Source organism: Taudactylus pleione, unplaced genomic scaffold, assembly GCF_031769625.1.
Source record: "Taudactylus pleione unplaced genomic scaffold, aTauple2 ptg000086l, whole genome shotgun sequence".
NCBI lineage: Eukaryota > Metazoa > Chordata > Amphibia > Anura > Myobatrachidae > Taudactylus > Taudactylus pleione.
This window is the reverse complement of record NW_028284488.1, coordinates 5,460,176-5,484,046: the sequence shown is the minus strand read 5'-3', so window position 1 is coordinate 5,484,046 and position 23,871 is coordinate 5,460,176. Positions and strand designations below refer to the sequence as shown.

The 23,871-nt window shown below is 46.4% G+C and overlaps 1 pseudogene; it reads left to right on the top strand.

Moving 5' to 3' along the window:
• LOC148529130 (transmembrane protein 209-like) overlaps window positions 1-23,871 on the top strand; it is a 438,870-nt pseudogene that overhangs the window by 160,009 nt on the left and 254,990 nt on the right.

Genomic DNA, 23,871 nt, shown 5'->3' with positions numbered 1-23,871 from the left:
ACAAACGACGTAGGGGTCCCCTGTATTCTGCGCAACCAGCTCTGGGCTCTGATCCGGTCCTGGTTCTGGAAATATAGGGGACAAAAAATGAGTAGGGTTCCCCTGTATGTTCCAGAACCAGCACTGGACTTTTTCTAGCGGGGGGCTGATGCCACAGCCAGGGGAGCCCTTTCACCGGGCCCCCCAGCCGCAGCATCAACCCTGACCGCTAGTCAGCCCAGGCCGGGGATCCCTGGAGAGCTGGGGACCCCCCCAATAAAGGGGTCACCCTCTCCAGGGCACCCCAGGCCCAGGCTGATAGCCCGGGGCTATCCCCGCCACCCCTGGTGGCGGTGGGTGGCGGGTTGATTGTGTGGTGTGGTGTAAATAAAGAATATCAAACATTGTCTTTACAAGTAGAACTGCAAGTCCCAGCTAGCCTGCCCCGCATGCTGGTACTTGGAGAACCACAAGTACCAGCATGCAGGGCATTAAGGGCCCACTAGTACCTGTAGTTCACCTGTAAAAAAAATGTTTAAAAAAACACAGGACACACACACCGTGACAGTATAAGTTTATTAAACATACATACACACACACACATGTACACATACTCACCTATGTAACCTGTAGCATCGGTCCACTTGTCCGGTAAAGTATCCCTAGGGGACCTGTGAAAAAAAACATACTCACCATCTCCTATGCGAGGTTCTGTCCTCTTCGTTCCAAAGTAGGCATCCCCGGACTTGGCAAAAAAAAAAAACGAAAACGCGATCCACGAACTTAGTACCGTTCTATAGAACGGTACTTCCCGAATGAGAGCTTAGCGGCGGGGTATCACCATGGAAACCCCGCTGCTAAGCGTTCATTGGCTGAGAGAGGTCATCTCCCGTCTCTCAGCCAATGAACGGCTCCCTCCATTGTAGTCAATGGTGGGAACCGCAGGGTAAACTTTAATAACCTTGCGGCTCCCAGCATTGACTACAATGGAGGGAGCCGTTCATTGGCTGAGAGAGACGGGAGATGGCCTCTCTCAGCCAATGAACGCTTAGCAGCGGGGTTTCCATGGTGATACCCCGCCGCTAAGCTCTCATTCGGGAAGTACCGTTCTATAGAACGGTACTAAGTTCGTGGATCGCGTTTTCGTTTTTTTTTTTTTGCCAAGTCCGGGGATGCCTACTTTGGAACGAAGAGGACAGAACCTCGCATAGGAGATGGTGAGTATGTTTTTTTTCACAGGTCCCCTATGGATACTTTACCGGACAAGTGGACCGATGCTACAGGGTTACATAGGTGAGTATGTGTACATGTGTGTGTGTGTGTGTGTGTGTATGTATGTTTAATAAACTTATACTGTCACGGTGTGTGTGTCCTGTGTTTTTTTTAAACATTTTTTTACAGGTGAACTACAGGTACTAGTGGGCCCTTAATGCCCTGCATGCTGGTACTTGTGGTTCTCCAAGTACCAGCATGCGGGGCAGGCTTGCTGGGACTTGCAGTTCTACTTGTAAAGACAATGTTTGATATTCTTTATTTACACCACACCACACAATCAACCCGCCACCCACCGCCACCAGGGGTGGCGGGGATAGCCCCGGGCTATCAGCCTGGGCCTGGGGTGCCCTGGAGAGGGTGACCCCTTTATTGGGGGGGTCCCCAGCTCTCCAGGGATCCCCGGCCTGGGCTGACTAGCGGTCAGGGCTGATGCTGCGGCTGGGGGGCCCGGTGAAAGGGCTCCCCTGGCTGTGGCATCAGCCCCCCGCTAGAAAAAGTCCAGTGCTGGTTCTGGAACATACAGGGGAACCCTACTCATTTTTTTCCCCTGTATTTCCAGAACCAGGACCGGATCAGAGCCCAGAGCTGGTTGCGCAGAATACGGGGGACCCCTACGTCGTTTGTCCCCCGTATTTTGGCAACCAGCTCTGGTTCTGACTAGCCCGGTGCTGGTTGTGTTTAAGTACAGGGGACCCCTATGTCGTTTGTCCCCTGTATTTAAGCACACCCAGCACTGGGTCACTAATGCCCGGGGCTGGTTGCTCTTTTTTTGGGGGGGAGGACGCCATTTTTTTCTCTTTTTACACAGGTTTTTTTTTTTTTATTTACCACAGCAGCACAGACGGGTCTCACGGACCCGTTAGTGCTCTGTGTCAATGACACAGATGCAAGTAGCACGGATCTCCTGGTCCGTGCGTGCATCTGTGTCATTGAAATACACAGCAGCACAGACGGGTCTCACTGACCCATCTGTGCTCTGTGTCACTGTCAATCACACAGATGCATGTAGCACGGATCTCACGAGTCCGTGCTACATGCAAATGAGCACCATAATGCTGATTGGCTGAGAGCCGTGACAGACGGCTCTGTCAGCCAATCAGCACTTTGCCCATTAAAGGCAAAGGCATTTTTTTTTAAATGGCCGCTCGAGGCAAAACCTCGAGATCCGACAGCAGATCTCGAGGTTTTGCCTCGGGAGAGGGATCCGGGGCAGACAGGGAGATCCGAGCTTGGGCTCGGATCGCCCCGGATCCCCGAAGTTCGGGTGGGTTCGGTTCTCAGGGAACCGAACCCGCTCATCCCTAGTCAAAAGCGGTGTCAGTGCACCCACCACAGACACCAGCAGTCCGGCTATGGCACCAGCATCCAGCAAAGGAGCACTCCCTGGTGCCGCAGGCCCTGCAGGCATAGCAGACGCCGGAGCAGCTGCCACCCCCGCAGGCCTGGAGGTGCTGGCTACTGCAGACATGGGGGACCCCATGTCTGTATCATCATAAAAAGGGGCAGCAGAAGAGGGGGAGGATTAACCTGCCTGTCACTATGCAGGTGTTGGCTCCGCCCCCTTCATCTCCGCCCCCCCGCCTGTATTAATATTGGCCTGCGTGCAAGCCGGCGCCATGACAGGCATCCGGCCTGCACGCTTATGTGGCCGTTTCCGCCGCCCTTCCCCCCGGACTTCAGCCGGCTCACTCTGAGCGGCCACTGGGGGAGAAGGGACGGGCGGTGTGACTGCCCGCTGATGGCCGCGGGAACGGCCGGAGCGCGCACCCGTGACTCCCGCGGGCGCTGTAGTACGCCCGCCCGCTCCCGATCCCCGCCTGCCCTGGTCCCTAGTCGCACTGGTACTGGCGACCAGCGGGGAACCAGGGGCAGGCGGAGGTATTAACTGAGGCGTTTCGCGGCACCGCCGCGGCCGTGCGCCCGCAGCGCTTGCTTGTAAGGGGGCCGCTTCACCTGACCGTCCCGAACGCCGGGAGGGCAGGACCTGAGAGAGAGGGGGATAAAGCACGCCGGGCCCGACACCGTCTGACAGACGGGCGGGTACCGAGCGCGCACGCTGGGGGCGGCTCATGGTGCTCCACCAAGGGTAAGGCAAGGAGGTAGGAGGCACAGGAAGGGAAAGAAAAGTTAAATAAGAAAAGAGAGTGTAGATATAGGGAAAGTATGGAGAAGAAAGTAGGGAAAGATATAAAGTAGGGAAAGAGAAAGTAGGGATGAATAAAAAACATTTATTCCTACAGACAGATCTGCTAAGAAAGAACAGTACTTTCCTGGTCGCAGATCAATTCAAAGAGGCAGATTTTACCACAGTAGATTCTCTACACCCTCTCCCTAACTCTGCCCCTAACCCAACGTCCTATCGCATCTGCCTATAACTGTCAACAACATTTTTAACTTTATTAACCTCCCTGACTAGAAGTTTATGTGCCGTCGGCTCTATTCCTAACCTCCGTTATATTAGTCTGCTCACCCCAAGATTTTTGCCTGGTGAGTCAAAGTGAAACTTTTAGGAGTAACAGTGCAGCAATCCATGATGAAGTCCATGAGCTTAAGATAGATACACACTGGAGCGATGTCTGCACGATATGTAATTTCCGGCCGAATCAGGACGACATATCGGCCGCATCACTCGGAGTATACGGCCAATATGCGCGCTCCCGCGGACGCTTGCGACATCGTCCAGTCGACCATATTGCACGTCCAACCGGCCGATATCGCAAGGTAATGAAGGACGGAACAAGGTATCGTTCCGTCGTCCATTACCTCGTTCTAATGTGTATCTGATATATATGCTGGGTACACATCGCTCACTGTGTATCCAGCTTTAGCCTGGGGAGCAAGTACTGTACATAGCACTGGTCCATAGGCAGGAGCAGTGATAACAGAACATGCATTACAGTGGTTCAAATACAGCCATTATACCGTTTAAGTATAGTTCATCCGGAAAGTATTCACGGTGCTTCACTTTTTCCACATTTTGTTATGTTAAGCCTTATTCCAAAATGAAATAAATTGATTTTTGTCCTCAAAATTCTACACACAATACCCCATAATTACAACGTGTAAATCTGGCCACACACTAGACCAACTTACATCCAACCAGCCAACTAGTTGATTGGTTGGAATGAAAATCTGGTAAGGTATGAAAGTAAATGACAATCAGCGATTTGCTCCCAAACGCTGGAAAATGAACAAAAACTGTTTGAACAAATTGTTAGATCAAACATTTAACAAACTTGTTTGACGGCCATTTCATCTGTTTTCTGGCATATAGGAGCAAATTGCTGATCATAAATTACTCCCGTTCCTTACCAGATTTCATTCCAACCAATCAACTACCGTAGTTGTATGAAAGTTGGTCTAGTGTGTGGCCAGCTTAACATTTGAGATTTTTGCAAATTTAATTAAAAAACAAAACAAAAACAAACTGAGAAATTACATGTACATAAGTATTCACAGCCTTTGCCATGAAGCTCAAAATTGAGCTCAGGTGCATCCTGTTTCCACTGATCATCCTTGAGATGTTCCTACAGCTTAATTGGAGTCCACCTGTGGTAAATTCAATTGATTGGACATGATTTTGAAAGGCATACACCTGTCTGTATAAGGTCCCACACATGTCAGTGCATGTCAGAGCACAAACCAAGCATGAAGTCCAAATAATTGTCTGTAGACATCTGAGACGGGATTGTCTCGAAGCACAAATCTGGGGAAGGGTACAGAAAAATATCTGCTGCTTTGAAGGTCCCAATGAACACAGTGGCCTCCATCATCCATAAATGTAAGAAGTTCGGAACCATCAGGACTCTTCCTAGAGTTGGCCGGCTGTCTAAACTGAGCGATCGGGGGAGAAGGGCCCTAGTCAGGAAGGTGACCAAGAACCCGATGGTCACTCTGTCAGAGCTACATCATTCCTCTGTGGAGAGAGGAAAACCTTCCAGAAGGACAACCATTTCTGCAGCAATCAGGCCTGTAATGGTAGAGTGGCCAGACGGAAGCCACTCCTTAGTAAAAAGCACATGGCAGCCTGCCTAGACTTTGCCAAAATGCACCTGAAGGACTCTCAGACCATGAGAAACAAAATTCTCTGGTCTGATGAGACAAAGATTAAACTCTTTGGCGTGAATGCCAGGCGTTATGTTTGGAGGAAACCAGGCACCGCTCATCACCAGGCCAATACCATCCCTACAGTGAAGCATAGTGGTGGCAGCATCATGCTGTGGGGATGTTTTTCAGCGACAGGAACTGGGAGACTAGTCAGGATAGAGGGAAAGATTAATGCAGCAATGTACAGAGACATCCTGGATGAAAACCTGCTCCAGGGCGCTCTTGACCTCAGACTGGGGGCGATGGTTCATCTTTCAGCAGGACAACGACCCTAAGCACACAGCCAAGATATCAAAGGAGTGGCTTTAGGACAACTCTGTGAATGTCCTTGTGCGTCCCAGCCAGATTCCAGATTTGAATCCGATTGAACATCTCTGGAGAGATCTGAAAATGGCTGTGAACCAACGCTTCCCATCCAACCTGATGGAGCTTAAGAGGTGCTTCAAAGAGGAATGGTCGAAACTGCCCAAAGATAGGTGTGCCAAGCTTGTGGCATCATATTCAAAAAGACTTGAGGCTGTAATTGCTGCTAAAGGTGCATCAACAAAGTATTGAGCAAAGGTTGTGAATACTTATGTACATGTGATTTCTTTGTCTTTTTTTTTTTTTAAATAAAATTTGCAAAAATCTCAAATATTTCACGTTGTCATTATGGGGTATTGTGTGTAGAATTTTGAGGACAAAAGAATTTATTCCATTTTGGAATAAGGCTGTAACATAACAAAATGTGGAAGAAGTGAAGCGCCGTGAATACTTTCCAGATGCACTGTATGTTTTTGTACGCATTTTGATTTTGTAAGTGAAACATGCTGGCAGCATGTTATCTCCAGCTATAGCAGTGGTAACCCTGTGATGTATATGGCGAAATGGAAAATGCACTACATTCAGAAATATATATATATATATATTTATTTATTTTATCTGATGATTGGACCTTTCAGCCCTTTGGTAACACTGACTTTAGCTTCTTCAATGGCACGGACTCAGAGCCCCATTAACAATAGTGCTAATAGGATTTTGAGTTTGATGAATAAGACCCATAAAATGTTTTTCTTCATCCACTGGAGTACCTGGGATATGGATGGTGATATGGAGCCTGTTACTTTATATCTCTTAGTTAATTTGAATGCGACATCTCCCACGCTATACCCCTATGATCACAGTTTAGTTCAAGTGCCTGTTGGAACCAGGTGTTTGATGTAGTTGAAATACTAGCTTGTGGCATGCTGGCGCACAGAATGCTGGTGCCGGAATCTCGACATTAGTCTTAATCCCAATTAGGTTTGGGATGCCGGGAGGTAGGGGTAGGGTTAGGCTACTTACCCGACAGGTGTTGGTATCCTAACCCTGTCGGGAGGCCGGTGTCGGGATTTTGATCGCCAGGATCCGAGTTCCCGGCATCCCGTACGTAATCCGTTTGTTTGAAGGGCTGCTGGCAGCCTGTTTCAGTTGTAGGTGCTTTTTTTTTTTTCTTCTTCTCTCCTCTTTCTCCTGTTACGTGCCTGGCAGGCTCTGTGTTGCCGGAGGGAGCACCCCAGGGTCCCATTACGTTCGTCACGTCTGGGTCCTTGAGCGCAGTGTCCACTGATACTGCGGTTCAATTGCTCACCTTAGGCGAGACAGCAGCAGTTAGTAGTATCCATCCCCCAGCTAGTGGAGTACAGATCGGCATGCTAGTAATTGTCTCGTTTTTTTTCACATGGAAACAGTCATTACATACTTGGCTTAGAGCTGCGGTGGGGGGATGGGAACGGGGCTTGGAGTTGGCTCCCATCTTTGGAGCCCTCTCTCTGGGAGCCTCCGCAGGGAAGGACATACAGCCTGCCTGTTTGCCTGAACGGGAAGGGACTGGTCCACATCCCCTCCACAGTGCATGTCTGCCTGCAGACTGATGGCTATGTCCAGATGGTTAAATCAAATGACTATGGTACTAATTAAGTCACCTGTGCTCAAGTGTGGCTATCCTTAAAAACGTGGACAGTTGTGGGTTTGGGAACCTCTGCCTTAGACCCATTTTGGTCTCCGCTTGGATAAATAAGGCAGTGGAAAAATGGGCAGATCTTCTTGCAGATGAACGTCACTCGGGTGCTCCTCGGCTGATCTCCTTCCTCTGGTTGAGCACATCAAGGAGTCCAATAGTTATTTGAGAGAGGCTGATATAAATGCAGACCTGGTCTTCTCCAAGGTTTCCGCTTCAGCCATTGCTGGTTGCAGGGCTCTTTGGCTGCGAACATGGTAGGTGAACGCTGAATCCAACCTTTGCTTTGGCTGGAGCTGGACAAAATAATTGTTCTGGCCACAAAGGCCAAGAGTTCATTTTTACCTTTCTCTTCCTTTGTCTCCAAACCTAGGTCTTATTTTGGCCCTACCTTTCGCTCTGTATGAACCTCTCGCACGTCATAGTTTCGAGTGCCCCTCCACCAGGGGTGGAAAATCAAGGTCCGTCAGTTCTGGCCCTCCCATCACCCAGATGCCAGACCTTCAGAGAAGCTACCCGCATGAGGGGTTACCTTCCTACATAGGGGACCCTATGGTGGGCGTGTGTCGTCTTGGTTTTACAAACATTTTGGTTTCAAACTTGTACCAATGCCTGGGTTTGAGGTGTCCTTTCTGTAAGGTAAAAGATTTTTGTAGGCCCTCATCCTCGGAAGTTCTTTCCCACAGGTCTCCTGGCCTTTCCCAAAAACTGTTTATTTGAAGAAGGCTATGAACAGCCTTATTTCATTAGGGGTGATCATCCTAGTTCCAAATGGTCAGAGATCACAAGGTGTTTTGTTTTTTAAGTGTATTTTATTGATTTTCAGTAAACAAAAAACAGCAGTACAAAGAGTATTCAAACGGTCACAGAATGAACAATAAAAAAAATTGCATTAACATGCTGTTATGCAGCATATATATGTGTGCAGAACATAGTAATAAACAAAATTTTAAAACAGTATGGCAGCAAAGAACGTAGTACAATAGCAAGTGCTGGCAGCCCCCCAAATCAGCCAGTGTAAGGCAGGGAGAAGGCGCCACCCTTTTGACCATAATGAGATGTGTACCATGGTGACCATAATTTGGGCAAAGTTCCTCTAGCTGTATATAGAAATCTTTTGCGGTTAACAGTATCTAAGGAGGCACATCTGTGAAAAAGAGGAGGATCAACCCTGAGCCAAGCCTGTGCTATAATAACCTTGGCCAGGGATAACAACTTAAAAACATACTTATAGGTTATGACCTCAAACAATTCTTCAAGGTAGAAACCAAAAACCCACATAAGTGGGTCAAGGGGGGGCATAGCAGATAGAGTAGTACGGATGTCCCACACCTGGTTCCAAAAAAGGTGCATCACAAGATTTTTACTCAAACTTGTTTGTAGTTCCAAAGCTGGACTGCTCGATACGACCCAGACTTCATCTTGATTTTCTGAAAATACACATGCACATTTAGGGTTTGAGATTGAGACCCTGCGTTCCATTATGACAGTGAACAAGGAGACTTTCTGGTATCTCTGGATATTTGGATGCCCACTTTCCATACAGAGCCCTTTCCAGTCTCTCCACAGGTAATGGTGGCTCACCCTCGGTCATTGGATGTAACTATCGTCCCTTACCTTGACTATCTGATAAAGGCCTGACTGCGGACATCCTTCACGCTCATGTCCGTCTGACATATCACTTGCACAATCCACCCATGACATATATTAGCATTTCAAAAAGTCCGATCTGACTCCGTCTCAGAGACCGCTATTCCTAGGGATGTTGTTCATCATGTCTTTGCGTTGGCTATTTCTTCCTCCAGACAAGATTCTGGCTATCCAGTCACTAGTGAGGCTGGTTCTCAGAAAGGGGCTGTTTCTGTCCACTTGTGCATGCATCTCTTGGGAATGCTGTCCCGATCGACAGGTTCCATTCCCTGGAGCTACATTTGGGCCTGCTGTCCCAGTGGGACGGCTCTCGTCTTCACCTGTCCAGAGTAATTTTCCTCCCTCCTCAGGTTGTCTGTCCCTGGTGACCAGCCGCCAAACATCTCTGCAACGGTTGCTGGTTCATAATCTCTGATTGGGCATAAGTCACCACTGACGCCAGTGTCCGAGGCTGGGGCGTGTTTGGTATCGGCAGGCAGAGATGTTGTCCCTCGATATCCTGAAACTCGCATCCTCTAGTGGGCAGAAAGTCATGTATCGGCCTTTACACTGGCAAGTGGTCTCTTCACCTGGACGTCTTTAAGGCTCTGGTAGCACAATGAAGCCTACCGACGTCTATCTTATGGCGTTCCACCTCAACCACAAGGTCCCTCTTTACTGCTCCACAATGAGAGACCCGGCAGCTCTGGCAGCAGACACTCTAACTCTGCAGTGTTTCTTTTGTCTGATCTGCCTGTTCTCTCCATATCTGCTTTTTCCTCAGGTCCTGATATGCATCAAGCGGGTTGAGCGACTGTGATTCTGGTGGTTCTGAATTGACCATGTCTGTCGTGGTACACAGATCTTCAAGATCTTCTGAACGAACCATGGCCTCTTGCACTTCGTCCAGACCTGTTGCAACAAGGGCCATTTCTCCACCCTGCCTTGCCATGGAGACATTTTAATAGCATGGTTGAGACCTCCATTTGAAGGGCAAAGAGAATTCCAGATTCTTTCATTCTCACTTTGCTTAAGGCTCGCAACTTGGTCTCTGCAACACATTACCACAACATCTCTAGTCATCTTTTGTTTCTTCAGGCAGGTCTGGATGTGGGCCTGCATCTGATCCTTGAAGGTGAAGGTTTCAGTACTGTCAGTCTTTTTCTAGTGCTGCTTGGCCTTACTGCATAAACGTCTGTAACTCAGGAAGCGAGTCGTTCATCTCCAACCCCTATTGCTATCGGCTCTGTTTAAATCGCTTGACTCTGAACTTGGAATACAATACTTGGAAGACTGTCTTCTTCCTAGCGGCTGCTTCTGTGAGGAGAGTGTCTGAGCTTAGGGTCTGATTTAGAGGTGTAAGATGATCTGATATTAAGGGAGTCGGGCAATTGATTGACTGCACATGCAGGGACCGTTTGGGGGAAGTATGACACAAAATGCAGGCGTGCCCTGACTGTTTTCGTGGTATGTCGTTTACGGCAGCGATCCTGTACGCATATAAAGTGGTTCCGATGGCTCAGTTCAGGGGGCCATTCTGCATGACCATAGGGCTACTCAGATGCCCGATTATTTAATGATCTGCGACGGCGGCTGCATATTTGTACACACTTGCTAAGCAATGCATTTCCCTCCGGCTACAGCATTAGCATATTTTAGTACAGCAGATGCTCCTTACAAAACCTTCCTTGCCGAAGGTCGTCTCTAATTTCCACATCAACATGTTTCTGTTTTTCCCATTGGTGATTCTTTTGGTGATCCCTTGAATGTAGTTCAGGCCCTTGGAGTAGGCTGGCATTAAAGCAAACAGTCTCTTGGTGGCTTTGGGTGGTTATTCGGCAGGTGTACTTTGCCTGCGGCTAACCAGTGCCTTCCAGGTTTTCAGATCATTCCACTCGGCCTCTGCTGCTGAGCTGTGTAGGACTGGTTCCTGGTCTTCTGAGCACATGTTTGTCACATTCTTCCGTTTTGACAATTTTGCATCCAAGAAGACTAATTTTGGGTGCTGGGTGCTTCATGCAGCCATAGCGAACTCCCTCTTGTGAGGACTGCTTGGAATGTCCAGAGTGTACTCCAGTGTCCCCCTGTGGATGAAGGAGAACAGGATTTTTGTCAAATCTATTTCTCTGATTCCATGGGGCACACTGGCCACCCTCCCGGCCTTTATGGTAGTGTTGCGGGTATGTCAGGTAAAGTGATTGCATACACAGACGCTCAGCTGCTCACATAGGATGTCATATTGTGACTGAGAGACTGCACCTGCCATAGGACTGGTACAAGTTTTAATGGTGCCTCTAAAGAGACACCATATCAGTATTTCAGAGTCTATGGACACTGACAGTGGGTGTCTCAGTCCGTCAATAGATGCAAAAACGGACATGGCTGCATATGACTCAAAATCTGCCCCAAGGCCTGCAAGCTTCAGTTGTCATGCGTTCCGGATTTAGTCCCTTGGAAATTGTCTGGTAACCACCCCCCTCCCCTGCCGTCAGACTGGCATTTTGGACAGTCCGCAAACACTGGGTGATCCGGTGCCCGCCCGATGTGCCGCTGCATGGGATCATCGGCCGCATCGCCTGATTTGACCATGTACAAAAGATTAGGCGATGCGGCTGACTACCCCACGGGAGGGCGCAACGTATGATACAGTGCATACACACTAGACTATTTGAACTATTTGTCTTTCCGATGTGTCTGAATCGGCCAAATAGTTAACAAAATTGTCTAGGGGCATTAAATGGTGTTCAGAGTTTCAGACCTGATATTTTGAGTAAACAGACAATCCTGTAGGATCTCCGTCGGTCTACAGGCTTGGTGGTTAGAGGTGGTAGCCTTTGACCAACAATGCCCAGTACTTGTTGCTTTCTGTGCACCCTTGGACTAAACAACATGCTGACCCCTGGGAGTTGAAGTTATGATGGCCAGTGGAAGAGTAAGGTGACACTCTGGTAGATATAGACTGATGGAAATGAATACATTTTGCAAATTGTAAGTCTGATTTGCATACTTGGGGCAAAATTTAGTAAGCATTGGGGTTTAGAACCTGCCGCTAAATAAATTTTGCCCTTGGTCTTTTTCATATGAGCAGTGGATCCAGCTTGGTCCTCACTCTCATTGGTTCACACGACAACCAGGTGTGCGTTTTTTTTGTGTTTTTTTTGGATTACCCCAATGACATAGTTTGGCTATAACAACAGGCATTACAAAATCCTATATTTTATGATATATGTTGTATATAATTTTAGATATGTCAATGAAATGTTCATCCAACTATATGAATAAACCAGGGATCAGCCATTCGACAGGGGGGGGGGGCATAGCGAGGGAGGAGCACCTGCTCCGGCCAGGGCAGCGGAGATCAGCCAATCAACGAAGGGCAGAGCACCTGCTGAACTGAGCCTGAAACACAGGGGACATTGGGCCTGATTCAGAGCTGGACGCTCTGACAGAGCGCTCGCTCTGAATCAGGGCCGTCCCTCTGTTATTTTAGAGCGGCCTCAGCTATAGCGAGCGGCCAGGAAGATGGTCGCGATGGTCAAGACCATCGCGACATCGGGCTTGCGACGGGACCCTTGTGGTAGGGTCTCGTTGCTGCAAGCCGAAGAGTGCTTTCGGCTCAAATAGAGCCGAAAGCACTCCCACTGACATCACTTGTGATGTCAGCGGGGCCGGCCCCAGACGGTTACGCATTCCCATGGAACGTGGCTGCCCGGGGGCGTGGCTGCCCGCCTCCGTCTGGGCAGCCATGCCCCCGGCCCACCCACGAAAGGGGGCGTGCTGTCACTCAACAACGACAGCACGCCCCCTTTGGTACGAGACCCGGAGCGACGGCTTGGCCGTCGCTATCCGGGTCTCGCGCATGCGCACGACGGAGCCGGCTCCGTCGTACGCATGAGCACTGGGCCACCATCGACCCGCTTGCAGGCGCTCAGCGCTTGCGAGCGGGTCTGAATCAGGCCCTTGGTGTGGATGGAGCACCTCTTGTTGCTCCGTCCACACCACGCCCCCCAGTATGGACGCACTGATCTCTTTATGTGCTTCAGGCCCAGTTCATCGGGGTTAGGCTGCAGGAGGGGAGGTTAGGCACTAGGGGCAGGGTTAGGGTGAGGCTACGAGATGGGAGGGTTGTGGTGGGGCCAGGACATTATGAATGCTGACAAAATATACAACAGCCATATCTGCATCATTGTTCAGATCTATCTCCATTTGCGGTTACACAATCTCACCCTTACTTTACTTAACCTGGTTCCCGCCATCCTGCCTCTCCGGTAGTAAAGAGCTGCAAAAGTAAAGGTGGGTATCCACTACCCGATTAAACAGCGATTGAAAGATAACGACATCATTATCGTTAAATTGCTTGTTAATTGGGCAGCTTACTGTAAAAAAACGAGCAATGCGGGCTCCTGCTGGTCGTTTTTGACATCTGTCATCGCCTGAACATGCTGGTCAATCTGCCGATAACGACAGATTGGCCATGAGGGTGCCTGTACTGAACGACTGATCGTTCAGTGGATGCCCAGCACAGACTGTGAAACGACTGCACGATTACAATGTCGTAATCGTGCAGTAGTTTCACAGTCTGCTAGTGGATGTGCCCCTTAAGTTGGATCTAAATCTGCTTATAGACAAGAGGAACAAGGTGTTTTTTTTTTTTCTGCCACTTGGGTGTTCACAGCACCAATTTACATATTCTATGCTAAATTCCCTATGTCTATATTAAATGTGCAACAAGCATTTTATGGGAGTGAGAGGACTTATGGAAATCATGGTCTTTCTCATAGGGGCATCCTCCACCCCATCCTGTTGTCCTCATCCATCAGAGGAAGTCTGTGATCTCTGTCTTGTAAAAACCACAATAACTGCCGAGAATGAGGTTGAAGCTCTTAAATTGTCTAACAACTACAAGGTGAGTTATAGTAATTATTTTTTTTATTTTTAATCTCTTTATTTTTAGAAATGACAAACAAGAGAGACAGTCACAAGATGAGAGAATCATTTTTTGTTATTGATCATCTATTTACATTTACACACTACCCTTTCCCCATAGTCTTCATAATTACAGGTTGAGTTTCCATATCCAAATATTCCGAATTACGGAATATTTTTTAGCTTTCTGATGGTTCAATGTACACAAACTTTTTTTAAAGCACAAAATCATTAAAATATAGTATACAATAACCTTGAGGCTGTGTATAAGGTATATATGAAACATAAATGAATTTCATGTATGTACACAAACTTTTTTTGATGCTCAAAATTATTACAAATATTGTATAAAATGACCTGCAGGCTGTGTGTATAAGGTGTATATAAAACATAAATGCATTCTGTGTTTAGTTTTGGGTCCTATACCCAAGATATTTCATTCTAGTATGCAAATATTCCAAAATACGGAATATTCCAATACCCAAAATACCCCTGGTCCCAAGCATTTTGGATATGGGAGACTCAACCTGTATTGGTTTTGGAAGTGGCCCCATCCTGAACTACTCTACCTATTATGCTGCAATCTATAACCTAGAAAGTTTAAAAATAAAAAAAAATATTTGTGTGGGTGGTTTTTTTTTGTTTGTTTTTTTTAGCCATGCACACAGACCAACAAGTGTATATTCCTGTTACTATGAGGTGCGCTAAATAAATAAGATGGGGAATGCCAGGGCTGCGCAGGGAAAGATTGTGTGGTTTTATAAATGTGTTCCTAGTAATTTTAATTCTGTTTCTATAAATGATGTCCTAAACCATTATCTAGAATTTCCAGATTATCAGGTCTCCCTAATAATGCATACGCGCACGCAGGGGGGGTTTCCGAGTACCTAGAAACCCCCCCTGCCCACCACTACATCGCAGCGCAGCGCAGCTTAGCAATATATGTTTTATTTTTTTGTAAAGAGATCGGAGTGCGTTGGCAGCTGTTCCTGGCTGAGCTGCCTGTAGGGGGAGCTGCAGCAGTAGCGCAGCTCCTCCCGGGCAGCTCTAAATTCCTAGGGGCACCACATTGTGGGAGGCTGAGAGCTCGTGTGTCGGATAATCCTCAGTGACCGGTGCTCTCTCCCAGAGCCGCAGGTGGGTGTAATCTATTACATGTGGGGGGAGCCGTGATCTTTAATAAGCCATGCCAGCGCTGTATTTATAAGGCTGAATTTGTGTCAAGTGAGAGGTGTGTTTGTGTCAGTGTGTATTTCAGTGTGTGTGTGCCGGCTTTGACAGTGTGTGTGTGACTCTATGCTTTGTAAGTGTGTGTGTGTGTGTGTGACTCTAGGCTTTGTAAATGTGTGTGTGTGACTCTAGGCTTTGTCAGTGTGTGTGTGTGTGTGTGTGTGTGTGAGACTCTATGCTTTGTAAGTGTGTGTGTGTGACTCTATGCTATGTCTGTGTGTGTGTGACTCTATGCTTTGTAAGTGTGTGTGTGTGTGTGTGACTCTAGGCTTTGTCTGTGTGTGTGTGTGTGTGTGTGTGTGTGTGTGTGTGTGTGTGTGACTGTATGCTTTGTAAGTGTGTGTGTGTGACTCTATGCTTTGTCAGTGTGTGTGTGACTCTAGGCTTTGTCAGTGTGTGTGTGTGACTCTAGACTTTGTCAGTGTGTGTGCGTGTGTGTGTGTGTGTGTGTGTGTGTGTGTGTGTGTGACACTAGGCTTTGTCAGTGTGTGTGTGTGTGTGTTTCTCAGTGCAGTTTGTGTGTGTCAGTGTGTTGGCTTTGTCTGCAGTGAGTGTGCGTCAGTGTGTATGTGTGTGTGTTGGCTTTGTCAGTGTGGGTGTGTAGTGTTAGGTGTGTGTGTAGGCTTTGTCAGTGCAGTGAGTGTGTGTGTCAGTGTGTGCATTTAGGCTTTGTCAGTGTGTGTGCGTGTATATGTCACTGTGAATGTTTGCAGTGCCGCCTTTTTTATTTCTTCGAGGAGCTGAAAAGCTCCATATAAATATAGTCAAGTAGACGGCACCAAATAAAGTTCAACAGCCGGGGTGCAGAGCGCTCAGTCTTGATCATACAATCAAATACAGGAAGCGCTCCTCGGGTACTCAATAATCCAAGCTTGTTAATCTATTACTGTGCAACGATTCAGATGCAATTATTACATATTTCGTGAAGGCTTTGCCAAAATATGTAATAAATTCATCTGAAATGTTGCACAGTAATAGATAAACAAGATTGGATTATTGAGTACCCGAGGAGCGCTGCCTGTATGTGGTTAGATTTTTTGATATTGGTTTTGTAACCAAGTATTGGAAACCCCACTTTCAAAATCCTGCGTTTGCCACTGTAATGGCTCCCACAGATCACTATGTAATGTAATATATTTTTTTAATGTGTGTGGTGTGGAGGGGAGGGTCATGTCTGCTATCTTAATACATGTGCTTGTCATATGCTTTGACATTATATATCTTAAAATGAATGAATAAATGTGAAGTAATCCTTTTAAATATGTGAAAATGGTAGCAAACCCTAAATTGTCTCACTTTCCTGGATAAAAGAATTTGGGGGGAATGCAATTAGATGTGAAAACATTAAGTGTTCGCATGTGCAAATTTTTCGCACCCTTTGTCTGAATGTGTTGCTTTTCGTCGCGATTGCGTATGCGGGTTTTAGGGCAAACCTGTTACAAAAGACACATTACAGCATTCACCTGAAAAAAAATACGGCCATAAATGTGTGCGTGAAGTGTGTTTATTGGGCAAAATCCAAGGGTTTGGGGTCTTTAAATTGTGTGAAATGGCTGTTTTATGCATTTTTCTTCATTGGTGGAAAAATTATAGAAAACAAGTTTTTTGGGGGGCAAAATAAATGCTGCAGTTAAATTAGGGGTACATGAAAATGGGTGCAAGTATATTTTTGTCAGTTTAGGGTACTTTTTAAAAAAAAAAAAACACCTGCTGCAGCCACCTGCAATCCCCCAAACACTTGTCCCATCCCTACAGCCCCCCAAATTACCTACCACACTACTAAGCCCATTTTCCAACACTGTTGTTTTTTTTTTTCCTTTTGGGTCAGCGGCTTATTACATAATTGCTCATAATTTTACTTGTAGGTTACCTGTATCTCATTTTCTCTGATAAATGCAAAAAGTAGAAAGTAAGGTGCAAGAAAATAAATTATAATATCCCTTAAAACACTTTGAATATAATGGCAGCTAATCACAATCGAGTGAACTGCTAGTCACTGACAAAAAGAGCACACAAGAGTGCTGTTATTGTGTAATGTATCATCCAAGCACTAAACCACATTCCCAAACTTTTTAAAATGTATATTTTAATCCATAATATAGTAGGACTCTCTACGAGTACATCACTATGAAACACAGACTAATTAAGAACCCCAATACAGTCCCACTCTGCTATAAAACACCAGTCCATAAGTCTCCATTGATGCCCATAACTTGACAGCAAGCTTTGTTACAGCATATAAAAATTATATATAAAATGCTTGCACAACTGTCAGTAGAAACCATTGATTCTCAGTAGTGCTCTCTTTCCTTGCTGATTTTGTGTTCACCGCAGAAGTACTCAGTGTGGAGGGGTTTTGAGCACATATGCAAATAAATTCCCCAAGCCAACGATATAAGGGTAAAATATCCAAAACTGTGACCCGGTTTATAATTTGTAAAAGGTAACCAGGTTGCAGGTAAGAGGGAAAATTGTGCAGAGTGAATTCAGGTGCACTGTCAACAGCACCTGGTAAGAGGGTTGTAAGTCATCTACAATATCATAGAAAAATATATACAAAAACCAACGCTGGCTGAAAATATATACAAAGATATCAAATATTGGACGGTTTTGTCAAAAATATTTTTAATATTTATTCCAACCAATAATAATGGTGTGCAAAGAAACGTTTTAATGGTTTAGGACCTCCTCCTTATGCGGTGGGCAGCAATGTTCACCAATAGTTGTTGTGGTTCCCCAAAAGTCAACAAGTACTCAGTCCTTGTAAATAGGTGCTCTATTGGTGTCCATAGGTGGTAAGCCGCAATTCAATGATCAGGAAAATTAATGGTCCAAATAAATATCTGTGAGTAAGAGTCAGGAGTCCATAGATACATCCAATTTACAAGGACTGAGTGCTTATTGACTTCTGGGGAACCACAACACCTATTGGTGAACATTGCTGCCCACCGCATAAGGAGGAGGTCCTAATCCAGTAAGCTATATAAGGAGCAATAGAGGTGGTTGATTTTAAATATACTATATACTTGGACTTTTTATTAAAACATTTCTTTTCATACCATTATTATTGGTTGGAATAAATTAAAGATATTTTTAATGACCAAACCGTCCTATATTAGATATCTTTGTATATATTTTCAGCCAGCGCTGGTTTTTGTATATATTTTCCAGGTAAGAGGATCTAGTGTGGTGTAAATGCTTTTAACATCATTCGGAAATGGCAAGGGCAGATGTCTTTGGTTTCTATATTGAGGACTGTATGCTGTTTTTATATAGTCATGGTGCTTCTGTTTTTGACAGGCCCCTTTCTGTATTCTCCTAAATGGCTTGTGAGCACCTCTTTGTAGCACTCCAGTCGCATCATACTTCGCTTTGTCACAGCGGCTGGGATTTACTACTGTAATAGATGGCAAGTGTTCATGTGCCGGTCAGATTTGATTGCTCAAACCAGTTGATATGTTGCCATCTCCTCCAGTTACACAATTGATAACCCTAATTCAGAACTATTCATTTTTATTTTATTTTATTTTTTTTACATTTAAATACTAGTAAAAGCTATACAACAGAGCGACCATGGGAGGATCGTTCGGAGATTGTGAAAGAACTATACTCTGACCTGAGTGAGGTGAAATCTTCAAGTGGTATGACCTACTGTAATTCATGTAAATGGTTTAATTTAATGATTATGTATGAACAACACTTTAAAAAAAAATGTGGCTGTTTATTTTTGCATTGTTTTATTTGATCAGTGCATATATAGATAGATTGTTTTTTTTTTAAGCATAGTTTGCAGAATTGTTGTTTTTCAGTTTTGTGAACATACGGTTAAGTGTTCCCAATTACATACAAAGTGTGTTTGCTATACTTGCTGTGTCCCATGGTGTCTGCACTTAAATTTTTTTTAACAGAAAACTCTAAAGGCACACATCCACTAGGTGATATTAATGAGCGATTTAATGATATTGTTCAATCGCTCATAAATTGGGCACTAAAATGTCAGAAACTACCAGCGATGCGCGCTCCCGCTGGTCGTTTCCAACTTCAATCATCACTAGGGGTGTGCACCGGCCACTTTTCGTGTTTTGTGTTTTGGTTTTGGATCTGGATCTTTCTTCGTGTTTTGGATCTGGATTGGTTTTGCCAAAACCACCCTTCCGTGTTTTGGGTTCTGGGTTTTGTGTTTTGGATCTGTATTTTTTTTTAAAAAAGCATAAAAACAGCTAAAATCACAGAATTTGTAGGTTTTTCTGCTCCTATGCTATTATTAACCTCAATAACCTTAATTTCCACTCATTTCCAGTCTATTCTGAACACCTCACACCTCACAATAGTGTTTTTATGTCCAAAACGTTGTACCGAGGTAGCTGGATGACTATGCTAAGCGACACGAGTGGGCGGCACAAACACGTGACCCATCTAGGCGTGAAACTGCAGTGGCAGACAGGATGGCAGTTTGAAAAACTAGGCCCCAAACTGTACATAATGCAAAGAAAAAAAAGAGGTGCAAGATGGAATTGTCCTTGGGCCCTCCCACCCACCCTTATGTTGTATAAACAGGACATGCACACTTTAACAAACCAATCATTTCAGCGCCAGGGTCTGCCACACAACTGTGGCTGAAATGATTGGTTCGTTTGGGCCCCCACAAAACAAGCTGGCAATTAATGTGTCCCTGCACAAACTGGCTCTATGGAGGCAAGATGTCATCCTCATCCTCCTCATCCACCGATTCCTCACCCTCTTCAGTGTGTACATCCTCATCCTCACAAAGTATTAACTCGTCCCCACTTGAATCCACCACCACAGGTCCCTCTGTACCTTCTGGAGGCTGGTCTCCCTGGAAGAGCTGATAATTCATTTTGATGAACATCATCTTCTCCACATTCTGTGGAAGCAACCTCCTACGCCTTTCGCTGACAAGGTTCCCAGCTGCACTAAACACTCTTTCGGAGTACACACTGGAGGGGGGGCAACTCAGGTAAAATAGAGCCAGTTTGTACAGGGGCCTCCAAATTGCCTCTTTTTCCTGCCAGTACAGGTATGGACTGTCTTCCATGCCTACTTGGATGCTGTCACCGATGTAATCCTCCACCATTCTGTCAATGGTGACAGTATCATATGCAGTGACAGTAGACATGTCAGAAATTGTTGCCAGGTCCTTCAGTCCGGACCAGATGTCCAAACTTGGTCCTGCCTGCCCTGCATCACCGCCAGCGGGTTGCTTAGGATACCTAAGTTTTTTCCTGGCAGCCCCAGTTGCAGGAGAAAATGAAGAAGGAGCCGTTGACGTGTCACGTTCCGCTTCAGCTGACAGTGTGTTCACCAGCAGGTCTTTGCACCTCTGCAGGCTTGTGTCGGCCGGAAAGAGAGACACCACATAGGCTTTAAACCTAGGATCGAGCACGGTGGCCAAAACGTAGTGGTCTGATTTCAACAGATTGACCACCCTGGAATCCTGGCAAAGCGAATGAAGGGCTTCATCCACAAGTCCCACATGCTGAGCGGAATCGCTCCGTCTTAGCTCCTCCTTCACTTTCTCCAGCTGCTTCTGCAAAAGCCTGATGAGGGGAATGACCTGACTCAAGCTGGCAGTGTCTGAACTGACTTCACGTGTGGCAAGTTCGAAGGGCTGGAGAACCTTGCACAACACGGAAATCATTCTCCACTGCGCTTGAGTCAGGTGCATACCCCCTCCTTTGCCTATGTCATAGGTGGATGTATAGGCTTGTATGGCCTTTTGCTGCTCCTCCATCCTCTGAAGCATATAGAGGGTTGAGTTCCACCGCGTCACAACCTCTTGCTTCAGGTGATGGCGGGGCAGGTTCAAGAGTGTTTGCTGGCGCTCCAGTCTTCGGCACGCAGTCGCTGAATGGCGAAAGTGGCCAGAAATTTTTCGGGCCACCCAAAGCGTCTCCTGCACGCCCCTGTCGCTTTTCAGAAAATTCTGCACCACCAAGTTTATTGTGTGAGCAAAACATGGGACGTGCTGGAATTTGCCCAGATGTAATGCCCGCACAATATTGGTGGCATTGTCAGATATCACAAATCCCCAGGAGAGTCTGGGCGATGATTTCCCTCAGTTTCTCTAAGAGGTTGTCGGCGGTGTGCCTCTTACTGAAACCGGTGATACACAGCGTAGCCTGCCTTGTAACGAGCTGGCGTTTCTGAGATGCTGCTACTGGTGACGCTGCTGCTGTTGCTGCGTAAGGTGATACATCTACCCAGTGGGCTGTCACAGTCATATAGTCCTTAGTCTGCCCTGTTCCACTTGTCCACATGTCCGTGGTTAAGTGGACATTGTGTACAACGGCATTTTTCAGGACACTGAGGACACTTTTTCTGACGTTTCTGTACAGTCTCGGTATCGCCTGCCTAGTGAAGTGGAATCTAGATGGGATTTGGAACCGGGGACACACTACCTCCATCAATTGTCTAAATCCCACTGCACTAATGGCGGATACCGGACGCACGTCTAACACCAACATAGCAGTCAAGGCCTCAGTTATACGTTTTGCTTCAGGATGACTGCTGTCGTACTTCATCCTCCTCGCTAAGGACTGTTGGAGGGTCAATTGTTTAGTAAAAGTAGTGGTGTTCCTACTTCCTCTCTGGGATGATGAACGACTCCCAGCAGCAGCAACAGCAGCAGCGGCAGCAGTAGGCGTAGCAATGCAGGATCCTCCAGAGGAATCCCGGATAGGAGAGTCAGTCATGCCAGTGACATGGCCTGCAGGACTACTTCCGATCCTGACTAAGGAGGAAATTGACGAGGAGGGAGTTGACGGTGTGGTTTGCAGGCGCTTGGATACAACAGGACAACGGGATTTAGGTGTCCCTGGACTGCTTACGGTCTTAGCCAAAGTTTCTGAACTTGACAGTAACTTTTTATGAACGCGCTGCAGGTGCCGTATAAGGGAGGATGTTCCTAGGTGGTTGACGTCCCTACCCCTACTTATTTCACCTTTACATATGGTACATATGGCAAGACAGTTGTTGTCCGGATTTGGATAGAAATATTGCCAGACCAAAGAGGTGGAATGTTTGGTCTTCTGCCCAGGCATGACCGTGATGGGCTTTTTCATCCCACGGACAACAACTGTCTCCCCCGGAGCCTGATTTAAACAAACCACATCACCATCAGAATCCTCCTCGCCAACTTCCTCCTCAGCGCCAGCTACACCAGTATCCTCATCCTGTTGTACTTCAACAGTGACATCTTCAATTTGCATATCAGCAAGTGGACGGTGGGTGCTCCTTTCAGCACTTGCAGGGGGCGTGGAAATGGTGGAAAGAGCCACCTCTTTCCGTTCAGTGCTGGGAAGGTCAGGCATCGCAACCACCACCACACTTGGACTCTCCTTGGGGATTTGTGATATCTTCTTAGAAAGCACAGTTCTTCGCTGTGCTTTTGTCAGCTTAACTCTTTTGATTTTTTTAGTGGGAGGAGGGCTTCCATCGTCATGTGAAGCTGAACCACTAGTCATGAACATACTAGGGATCGACCTTAGCCGTTCCTTGCCACTCCGTGTCGTAAATGGCATATTGGCAAGTTTACGTTTCTCTTCAGCTGATTTAAATGTCTTTTTCAAGGTCATTTTCCTGAACTTTGCCATTTGGGATTGTATGTGCCCTCTACTATGACATTGGGCATCGGCCTTGGCAGACGACGTTGATGGCATGTTATCGTCTATGTCATGACTAGTGGCAGCAGCTTCAGCACTAGGAGGAAGTGGTTCTTGATCTTTCTCTATTTTATTTTTATCGGAGAAAGTTTGGTCCTCCATTTATGTTATATCGATTTGATATATACGTGCGGCTAAACACAGAAAATAATTTTATTTTTGGTTTGGACTGGAGTGTACTTTGTGGGTTACAGCACCCTTTAACGGTCAAGCCAGCCGGCCCTTTACTTATGACACAGGCGCACTCTTGGCACTACTTTGTTGATGCACGTGCGGCTACTGCGCACACAATTCACAAACACAGAAAATAATTTTTTTTTGGTTTGGACTGGAGTGTACTTTCGGGGGTTACAGCACCCTTAACGGTCAAGCCAGCCGGCCCTTTACTTATGACACAGGCGCATGCTTGGCACTACTTTGTTGATGCACGTGCGGCTACTGCGCACACAATTCACAAACACAGAAAATAATTTTTTTTTGGTTTGGACTGGAGTGTGCTTTCGGGGGTTACAGCACCCTTAACGGTCAAGCCAGCCGGCCCTTTACTTATGACACAGGCGCACGCTTGGCACTACTTTGTTGATGCACGTGCGGCTACTGCGCACACAATTCACAAACACAGAAAATAATTTTTTTTTGGTTTGGACTGGAGTGTACTTTCGGGGGTTACAGCACCCTTTAACGGTCAAGCCAGCCTGCCCTTTACTTATGACACAGGCGCACGCTTGGCACTACTTTGTTGATGCACGTGCGGCTACTGCGCACACAATTCACAAACACAGAAAATAATTTTTTTTTGGTTTGGACTGGAGTGTACTTTCGGGGGTTACAGCACCCTTTAACGGTCAAGCCAGCCTGCCCTTTACTTATGACACAGGCGCACGCTTGGCACTACTTTGTTGATGCACGTGCGGCTACTGCGCACACAATTCACAAACACAGAAAATAATTTTTTTTTGGTTTGGACTGGAGTGTACTTTCGGGGGTTACAGCACCCTTTAACGGTCAAGCCAGCCGGCCCTTTACTTATGACACAGGCGCACGCTTGGCACTACTTTGTTGATG